Below are 10,445 nucleotides of genomic sequence, written 5' to 3'. Positions count from 1 at the left end.
GCGAAGTCGCTTCAGTCGTGTCCGACTCTGTGCGACCCCAGAGACGGCAGCCCACCAGGCTCCCCCATCCCTGGGATTCTCCAGGCAAGAACACTGGAGGGGGTTGCCATTTCCTTCTCCAATGCATGAAAGTGAAAAGTGAAGGTGAACTCAGTCAGTGGTTTTCTACTCTTAGCGACTCCATGGACTGCAGCCTACCAGGCTCCTCCGCCCATGGGATTTTCCAGGCAAGAGTACTGGAGTGGGTTGCCATTGCCTTCTCCAATGACAAGGGTAATCGTGACTAAATGAACTCTTGTCTTACTTCCTAACACCCTTCCAGTGCTCCTCCATTACTCCACCACACCCAGTGCATCCTCCCATCACTGTCCTCAATTTCTCAGTATCCCCAATAATCCGTTCAGGACAAAAAAAAAAAAGTTGCGTTAGTCCCTCAGTCGTGTTGGACTCCTTGCAATCCCATGAACTGAAGCTCACCAGGCTTTTCTGTCCATGGAATTCTCCAGGCAGGAATACAGGAGTGGGTGAAGTGAAGTGAAGTGAAGTGAAGTTGCTTAGCCGTGTCCAACTCTTTGCGACCCCATGGACTGTACCCTACCAGGCTTCTCTTTCCATGGGATTTCCCAGGCAAGAATACTGGAGTGGGTTGCCATTTCCTTCTCCAGGGGATCTTCCCCACCCAGGGATTGAACCCAGGTCTCCCGCATTGCAGGCAGACGCTTTAGCCATTCCCTTCTCCAGAGATCTTTCCAACCCAGGGATTAAACCCTGGACCCCCTTGCATTGCAGGCGGATTCTATACCGTCTGAGCCACCAGGTAAGCCCGCAGGGTTCCTATCTCTCCATAAAACATCCTCAACTGATGCTCACAGCAGCTGAGTTTGCAGCTCCTGTGGTGGTTGCTATTACCAGCTGAATTGTAGGCTTCTCAAGAGTTAATGTTTATCCCTGAGTACGTCAGTTGTACTTGATATTGGGAAGATGGAATTTAAATATTCCAAAATGTTAATGAAGTATGAATGCAAAAAGAAAATTGTTCTTATGAAAAACTAAATGCTGTGCAGAAACTTGACAAAGAAAGAGTCCTAATTGAATTAATCGAGGACAAAATGACAGTAAAAGATTGCAGGGGAAATCGGGAAAATATAGACGTCTTCTGGAATTGGATTGCTTCGCAGGGATCTTTAAATTCTCCATCTATTTTAAAAGAAATCCAACATGGACATTCTGGATGAGGCTTTATGGGTGCGGTCTACGGAAGAATATGGGGAAGGCTAATCTGCGAACCCAAATTCAAAGGAAAGGTCTTGGCCCTACATCAAAAGACTAGCTGCTCGGAAAGTTTTCTTGCGAGCGACAAAGGCTGGAAAAAGCGCCGTGGTCGCCACCTACCGAGGAGGAGGGGGAGGGGGGAGGATGGCTGGCGTGGCCCGAATCTCCGGCAGGGAGAAACATCACATAATCACCCGATTTTGTGTTTTTACATAAACATCTAAAATCTCTGGCCTCGAGTTTTTTAAACTTCTAACTTGGGGTGAACAGTAATATCTCACCATTTTCGAAATTCGCAAGCTAATGAAAGTTGAGATGCAAAAAAAAAAAAAAAAAAATACCGGGGGGTGGGGTTTGAGGAAAATTGCTTAGCGGTTGACAGAACAAAACGGGCTGCAAATCACGTTTTCTGCTCGCCCTCCATGGCTTTTCCGTCTTAAGTTTCCTTCTACATGTCGAGTGAAAAGTGAGCAAAGCCTGGAGGTGGAGGGGTAAATAAAAACAGAATGGTGCCCTTCCCTCGCCCAGTCCGAAGTTGCGGCAAGAGTCTCTCGAGGCAAGCTTTAAAAACTAACAGGAGTTCTTTGTGTCCCGGAGGGTGGTGCAGGGCGGAGGAAGTCCCTTGGCGAAGCAGGGAAGGCGGCAGGCCGGCCTGGGGCTCCCCGGCTTTTGCTGTATTCCAGCCTCTCAACTTGCAGGGAATCTCGGATGCAAGAGTGAGCGCGAGCGATGGCACCGTGGCTGCGCCCGGCTGAAGCCTGGCAAGGGAGCCGACTCGGCCTGGATTTTCATCCCTGCGTCCCCGCTCCCCTCCCCCACTCGGGCAGCCGCGCAGGCCCCAGGTGCAGCCATGTTCCTCGCTCCCACCACCCGCGCCTCCATTGACAGTCCTTGCCCGAGAGGGCCGGGCGCCGAGCTCGCCGCGTCCTCTGGCTCCGGGCTGGTCGGCGCGAGGCTTCCTGGGAGTCGTAGTCCAGCGCCCCCCGCCGTCGCGTTGATGGGGACGAATCAGAGACTACAACTCCCGCTGGGCGGTGCTGCGGGTGCGCACGCGCAGCGCGCCTTCTAGGAACAAAAAAAAAAAAAAAAAAGAGGAGGAGGAGGGTGAGAGAGAGAGAAGCTCGGAGAGCAGAGAAAAGGGGCCACCGATCGCCCCCCCGCTTCCCCGCACGCGCTCTCTAGCCGTGGCCGCCCGCCTGCAGCGGTTACCCCGGCCTATCCCTCGGTTCCCCTGTGAGAGGATCTAGGCGCTGAGCGAGGCCCTGCCAAGGGCGGCCATGCGGCGGTGACAGGAGCTCGGCCGAGACGCTCGGGCCCCCTCGCCCTCTCACCTCCTGCCCGCTCATCGGTCCGTCTCAACCCCAGGCTGCTCCGCCGCGGCCACAGCTCGCGCGCGCGCGGCCCACATTCTCTTCCCTTCGGCGCCCCCCGGCCCCGGCGCTGCCTGGAGGCGGCTGCACTCGGGTGAGTCCCCGTCGCCTCATCCCTGCTCCCCGCCACCCCGCCCCGGTTGCCATCTCGAGTGGGCTTTTGAGACTCGCCCCCTCCCTCCGCGGGGGGGACTGCACGGACAGCGGGGGGGGGGGTTGTGGGGACCGTCGGCGGCCGTGTTGGGGGGCGCCCATCCCGCCCCCCCACCAGCCCCGGGCCGCCGGCGTTGGGGGTGGGGCAGGAGCAGACGCGGTCGCGGGGGACGACAGTTGACGCGCGCGCCTGGGTGCATGGGGGAGGGGCGCGCGCACCGGCGCGGCGTGTGGCGGCGGGGGGGGCGCCTCACGCGTGAGGGCCCCGCGCGCGAGCGATCGAGCGAGCCTGCGGGCTGCGCATGCCCGGCCCGCTGATTGGCCGGCTCGGGAGGTGCGGGTGCGCGCTCGGTGCCAGGCCCCAGCCGTGGGGTCGCGCTCGGACTGGTGTCTCCGGGGCTCGTGCGCCCGGGCAGCAGACGCGCCGGATTGGCCGGCGGGCGGCGGGGGTGGGCGGTTCCGCGCTGCCTGGTAACTGCGGCCGGCGGGCGGGCCGCGGAGCGCCGCCCCTCCCCGCCCCTGCCCGCGCCCAGGTGGAGCCCGGGAGTGGGCTTTGTCCCGGGGCCGGGCCGGCGCGCCTGCCCCAGCGGGGCCTTGCTCTTTGGGGGAAATAAGCACAATGACCGGAAGGAAAACCTCAGCCTGCAAGCTTGGGAAAATAAGCCATCGGGATTCGGCCAGTATCCAGAGGGGATTCAGAGAAGAAGACAAAAAACAAACAAACCCCCAAAGCAAACCCCCCTGCCCTCGTTACTCCCGACTTTGTGCTTATCCAAATTTTGCCTTTTAATAAAACGGTTTTTTTTTTTTTTAAAGTGTTCATGGTTTTGCGCTTGTTGGTGTCTGAGAATGTTCAGACGTAGGGTCTAGTTGGAGTGGCGCCCACTCCTCGGAATGCGGGCCTCCGGGCACGCTTCTCAGCTTCTTGCGTTCAACTTTGCTGCAGACAATGGCTTGTTGGGCCGCTGTGCGTAAAAGTGGTCTCTGGGTGCTCAGAAAACAAAAGGGGAACTTAGTTTGCAGACGAGCGTGTGCATTAGAGTGCCGGGCGGAGGCCGGGTCTTACCCACGCCTCCAAATCCTACCCCCACCCCCAGCTAAGCCCCGGGATTTGGGGTGACCGATTCTATGTCCTACAGCATATTTTTTCCTGGTCCGTTTTCCAGCCACTGCAATCTGCTACCGTGCACTTTTCGTTTCGCTTGCTTCTTGTGATCTTGGCTCACACCTGTAGGCTGGAATGACTTTTTGTTCCTTTGAGGCGGTGGAACTCTTATTGCTCATATGCAGTCACTTCTTTAAAGCCTTCTCTTATAATGTTGGGTCAGAATTTGTTGCTTCTTCTTACGGTCAGCCCGTTTGCCCCTCTTTATTTCCTCTTGGAGTTTGGTTGGTTCTGCTTTGTGTACACGTGCCTTGGCCTGGTCACTAGGTTTAAACTCCTGGAGAGTTAGGGATTAAACCTTTTCTGTCTTTGTCTTTATCTCCCTTCCAGTTTACAACCGTCAAAGCTCATATTGGTAGCGGCAGTTAGTGCTTGAGTAATGTTTTTATATGTCAGGCATCGCTCTTAGAAACTTAACGTGGTTTTCTTATTTAATATTCATAACACCCCCCTAATTCCACTGTTTAAAAGAGAAGTCTAGAGAAGCTGGGTGATTACCTGTTGGTCACCAAGCCAGAAAACCTTGAACTTTTATGACTCTTAGCCCTTAGGCCATTGGTTCTCAGAATCCAAGCATCCCCTGCGGGGCTTGTTAAAACACAATTGCTGGGCCCCACCCCAGACGTTCTGATGCTGCAAGTCTGGGATGGGCCGGAGAATTTGCATTTCTGTCTAGTTCGCTGTTGATGCTAAGGCTGCTGCTCTGAGGAGGAACGCTGTGAGAACTATTCACTCTAGTATGAAATTAAGTTGTGAGGGGAGTTTATTCTAGGTGCATGCTTTTCCTTACTTTAAAACGAGGTCTTAAAGAACCAAAGTAATTCAGACTGCTTACTATAGATTACTTGGCAAACAGGGAGTTAAGAATTTTTGTTTAACTTGGCAGGCAGAGCAGCTGGAACTCCCCAATTCTTCCCCCCACCCCCAGTTCCATGTACCAATGATTTGACTAACTTCTAAGAAAGTGACTAAAAGACTTTGTCATTGAAGCATAGGCTTTGGCTTTCATTGTCTTGGGGCACAAGTCTTTGTGACAATGATTTTAAATTTTAGTATAATGGATTTCTGTTTTGGGAAAGTAATCTTAAGTTAGATAAGGGGAGTGGGATTAGTTTCTAGTAATGTCCTATCATTTTATTTGGATGATCCTTAGATCGATGGTGTGTTCCAAAACATAAAATATAAAAGACAAAGTCTCTGCTCAAGTAAATCAAAACACTGAAAAAGTTCCAAACACTTCACCTTTTTTTGTTATTACTGGTGACCAGCTATTTACCTTGCATTCCACCTAATTAAATTCTATCATGTTTCATTCTTCTTTGAAAATATGAATTTTTCAAATATTGCAGTCTCTTCACAAATCTGCTGTGGTGTAACTAACATGAAATTGTCTTAGTGGCTTAAACAGATGCTCATCAAGTGATTTTTATGTATGTCTAAGGGAAAGCATTTTTTTGAAGAATTGTTGGTGATTTAATTCTCTTTGAGAATAGTATTAATATTTCACCTTTGCTGAAATGTATTAGAGGTAATCTACCTGAAAGATAAGGGCTTCCCAGGTGGTCTGGAGGTAAAGAATTCACCTGCTAATGCTAGAGACAAAAACTTGATTCAGCCCCTAGGTCGGGAAGATTCTCTGGAGAAGGAAATGGCAACCTACTCCAGTATTCTTGCCAGGAAAAGCCCGTGGACAGAGGAGCCTGGTGGGCTACAGTCATGGGGTCGCAAAGAGGCAGACAGAGCTGAATACACACGCACACACCTGAAAGATAATTACCAAGAAATTTTTAATAGCAGTTTACTAAAGGTCCTTACATTGGTACCTTTTTTCTTCAAAAGTTGTCTCCATTTATTTGAGAAGCTTATTCATTGTTACTAAAAGAAGGTAGGAAATGTAATTAATCAGTTGTTCATTATAATTGTAGAGTTGGGTTTCCTTGTAATCAGTGAGCTTAAGTGGCAGTATGGCAGTGTGAAGAATGTGAAGTGAAAGTCGTTCAGTTGTGTCGGTCACTTTGTGACCCCATGGACTCTACAGTCCATGGAATTCTCCAGGCCAGAATACTGGAGTGGGTAGCCTTCCCCAACCCAGGGATCGAACCTAGGTCTCCCGCATTGCAGGCGGATTCTTTACCAGCTGAGCCACAGGGGAAACCCCAATATGAAGAACAATGCTCGATTAACCAATGTGTAGCTGAGGCTACTTGTGTGGGGGTAGTAAAACTAAGAATTAGTATTTGAGAGAATGTGTGTATATAATACTGGAAAAAATTAGGTGTATAAATCAGAAGTACTGAATGCATCTTAATATTCTTTTTCTGTTCTTTCTTTTTCTTCCTTTAGCATTTTCTTCTTTCTTGGCTTTCCTTTACAGGAATGCTCCCAGATGCAGTTTTCCCATTTTTGTTTTTTCTTTTTTTTCCTCTTTGTTTCTGCAGTCCTCGCCTTCATACTCCATGCCTGTTTCTGTCGCTACTCCTCTGCTTTTTCCCACTTTGACCTAGTGGGAAAGTAAGAAAAAGTTGCATAGGGATTGTCAGAGTTGATGGCAGATTGACTCATGTTTCTTGGTTGTAAATTGAAAAATTATGGAGGACTTTAAAAGAATTCGCTTATTTAAAAAGTGTAACTTCAGAGGCAAAATGAATTTACGGCCGAGTGAGACAGTATGGCTTAGTGGGTACCTATCGACATAGGTTCTGAAATTACTCCCATCTGTGTTACCTTGAACAATTAATTCCCTTTCACATCTTTGTATCCCAGTTTCCCTATGTTCCCTATGTATCAAAAGGATGATGATAATAGAAACTGTTTCTCTTTTAGGGTTGTTCTGAAGATTGAATGAATTAAAATTAAATACTATGTTTAATACTTTATAGAAATTGAATTTCCAAAGGAAATAAAAACTGCATGTGATACCAGTCCTTGTTATACTGATTACAAGGTTAATCTCCATAGACTCTGGAGAATGTAAATTCTGTGAGGGCAAGAATTGTTCTTCAGGGATTTCCCCTCTGACAAAGTGTTTTTGTCTTTGTAGGATGGCAAAGGAAATACATCACCCGTTCCCCAGCTTAAAGTACTGTCTGTGATTGTGCATGGGAGTTCGTAGGTGAGAATTGTGGAGTGGGTTGCCATTTCCGTCTCCAGGGCCTCTTCCCGACCCAGGGATTGAACCCCGGTCTCCTGCACTGCAGGCAGATCTTTTCTCATCTGCGGCACCAGGGAAACCTGTATGTGGTTGTATTCTGGTGTGATTGTAGGGTCAGAGCGTAGGCAAGTGTTTGGTCCTATTTGGGGCATCTGGTTAAAGTGAGCCCTGGTTAGTAGACAGCTATCTATAATGTGAATTTCCATAATGGAGATTAATGTCTGCCTTGTAATTAGTAAACTTAAAATTGGAAAATAGCCTTTAGAACTGCTTACCCAACACAGAATCCCTCCACCAATTTTCTTCAGCTATCATACAAGTTTTCAAAGCAGTACCTTCCCCCCACCCCACCCCTGCCCTGGGCTGTTATATTTGAGACAGAAACTCATAAATGTGTTGAAGGGCAATTGGAATTTCTTTGTTGTTAGTGGGCAATTAAAGAAGGTAAGAAAAGTTTACCTGTCTTAATTGTGGTCAGGTCTCACTCACCTTCGTGTTTTCACTAGAAACTGACAGTTAAATGATACCTGAGAAAACTGCTTATATCTTGTTCATTATTAAGAATTTGATATATTTAGAAAAAGCTCTTAGTATTGACTATAACGTAAATGTGAACAGAGTTTTGTCTCAATTGAATTTTCAGACCAAAATATACTTAAAGAAAATGAGATAGTGGAACTGCACTAAAATTAAAAAGTATTCTTGGCCTCAGTCTTGAAACCACTTAGATTACTTTATTGAAATGCTAATTTGACAAAGGGGAGGGTGACAGCATGTAAAATGCCCACTTTATAAGGAAGGAAAGTGCAAAGAGATTGACCCTAGTGCTGGGATTAGTTTGAAAAGTGCCTAAAGGGGTTCAGGGAAATTGTTAGCTTCCCACTTTTCTCCTGTTCTTTTTCTTTTTTTCCATTTAAAGCATTTTTAAGCCTTTTAAATTCAGTGCCTTTAATTACAGTCACAGCATTCTATAACCATCACCACTGTTTCTAAAATCTTTCTCATTGCCCCAGATAGAAGGCCTTCTTCCCCGGAGTTCCTGGAAATCTCTTCATTTACTTTTATTCTCTGTGAATTTGCTTCTTGTAGATTGTCATGTAAGTGGAATCATGCAGTCCTGTCCTTTTGGGTCTGGCTGTTTTACTTGGAGTAATATTTTCAGGCTTCCTCTGTGTTGTGTGTATCAGAACGTCATTGCTTTTTTAAAGTGGCTGAACAGTGCCGCATTGCGTGATACTCCACATTTTGTTTTCTGTTCATCTGTTGATGGACATTCAGATTGTTTCTACCTTTTGGGCATTACAGTGTTGCAACATGAACATTGCTGTACAAGCATTTTGAGTCTTCCCTGTTTTCAAGCTTTTTGTGTGTATGCTTAGTGGGATTGCTGGATCGTTGCCTTTTCTTTTTATCGATTTCCTTGGGGCAGAATTTAGATGGATCTGAACAGATCTTTCAATAGCAGAGAAAACTGCTAAGAAATGAGTTTGTCCCTTTGTGAAGAATTTGTGTCGGCTATTTCCACCATGAAAACCTCGTTCTTTCAGATAGTTCCTGATAGTGATTTTTAAAAAAAATGGTGGTAAAATAGACATACGACAAAGCAGTGTTAAGTGCAGTTTGTGCAGTCACCGGGTTGAGCAGCCATCATAAAGTCCAGCTCCAGGACTTTTTCATCTTCCTAAACTGAAGTTGCCCATTAACCCATTCCCTCTTCCTTGCAGCCCCTGCACTCACCGTTTTACTTTCTGTCTCTAGGGATTTGACTGATTTGTTTTATTTGGCTTTGCTGCACAGATCTTAGTTTGCTGTGTGGAATCTTAGTTTCCCCACTAGGAATCAAACCCAGGCCTGCCACTGCAGTGGAAGCGCAGAGTCTGGACAAGTCCCCATATATGTGTATTTTAGGAATAAGTGATTTAATTAAATTTAAAATTAAGTGCTTATTCAGTTTATTGAATGCTTATGTTTAGCACTCTGTCAGGTACTTGACAGATTCTGATAGGAACCTTGTGAGTTAAGTTCACGTATTTATTGTCATTTCCAGACTAGGAGATTTGGGATTAAAGAATCCCACAGCCAGCCATATCTAATATTGGAGCTAGGCCTTTAATTCAGAATTTTGGCCTCATTCCAAAGCTGCCGTTCATAATTGCTTGGCTCTGTTGCCTGCTTTCTGTGGACAATACATTAAAAAGAGAAAAGATGGAGCTTTTACGCCAGTTACTTGATTTTCATTTCCTCCTCCAATTCATACAAAGTTAGAAAAAAACAAGTGAGCCAGTTTAACAAGTAAACCAAATGTTTTTTAAACTTGACGTAAAGTAAAAGGAGTACATTCTTTGTATATTGGTAGAGAAAGCTGCTCCTTTTAAAAAACTCTGGACTATCAGTATAAAAGTATACTTTATACATGTGTGAAAAATTTCAAACTAGTGCTAAGAAAAGTTGTGGATTTTCCTGAATAGTTAATAAGGTGTGTGTTTGTTTTGCAAAGACAGTGTTCTGGATACTGTGAAACTCAGTATTGAACTTGTAATCCACTATTGGGAAAGATCCACTTTCCCTGACTTCTTTTAATTATTTTATCATTCTTTCCTTCACCTGTTTTTTTTTTTTTTCCTAGTTTTTATTATTTTACTTATTTGACTCCATCATGAGGCCTGTAGGATCTTAGTTCCCTGAGCAGGGATCAAACTCAGACCTGCTTGGAGCCTTTAACAACTGGACCACCTGGGAAGTTCCCTGGCTTTTCTGTTTTTAAATATTTATGTATTCATTTGGCTGCAAAGGGTCTTAGTTGCAGTGTGTGGGCTTAATTGCTCCAGTATGTGGGATCTTAGTTCTCTGACCAGGGCTTGAACCCATGTCCCCTGCATAGAAAGGTGGGTTCTTAACCACTGGACCATTTGAGAAATCCCCTCTGGCTTTTTAAAAAAGAAAAAAATTTGACTATTTTTGTTAGCTGTCTCAACAGTTTTTTGGAAATAGGGTGGAGAGGGTATAATGTTTTAAGTATGAAAGTAAACACTTGGAGATCATTTCAAATCCTAACCTTTGCAATGTATTTTGTTTTGTCTTGAGAGATTGCTTGATGTTTACTGATAAAATTACAAACTTTATTTCCGCAGAAATTAATAATTTGCACTAGTGGTAAAGAACCTGCCTGCCGATGAAGGAGACAAGAGATTTGAGTTCCATCCGTGGGTCAGGAAGATCCCCTGGAGGAGGAAATGGCAACCCACTCCAGTATTCTTACCTGGAAAATCCCATGGATAGAGGAGCCTGGCAGGCTACAGTCCATAGGGTCGCAGAGTCGGACACAACCAAAGCA

The 10,445-nt window shown here is 46.3% G+C and overlaps 1 protein-coding gene across 10 annotated transcripts in view; it reads left to right on the top strand.

Moving 5' to 3' along the window:
• The first annotated feature begins 2,648 nt into the window (after positions 1-2,648).
• GTF2I (general transcription factor IIi) overlaps positions 2,649-10,445 on the top strand; it is an 82,353-nt gene continuing 74,556 nt past the window's right edge. For 8 of the 10 annotated variants that reach the window (XR_009733573.1, XM_061401857.1, XM_061401853.1 and 5 more), the window contains exon 1: positions 2,653-2,736. The gene's annotated coding sequence lies outside the window, so the exon portion shown is untranslated. Of the gene's footprint in view, positions 2,737-7,000; positions 7,073-10,445 lie in introns of all 10 variants that reach the window. The other 2 variants (XM_061401858.1, XM_061401855.1) reach the window with 1 other exon arrangement.

Source organism: Bos javanicus, chromosome 25 (assembly GCF_032452875.1).
Source record: "Bos javanicus breed banteng chromosome 25, ARS-OSU_banteng_1.0, whole genome shotgun sequence".
Lineage (NCBI taxonomy): Eukaryota > Metazoa > Chordata > Mammalia > Artiodactyla > Bovidae > Bos > Bos javanicus.
Note: the sequence above shows the minus strand (reverse complement) of the source record. Positions and strands in the feature narration are given on the sequence as shown.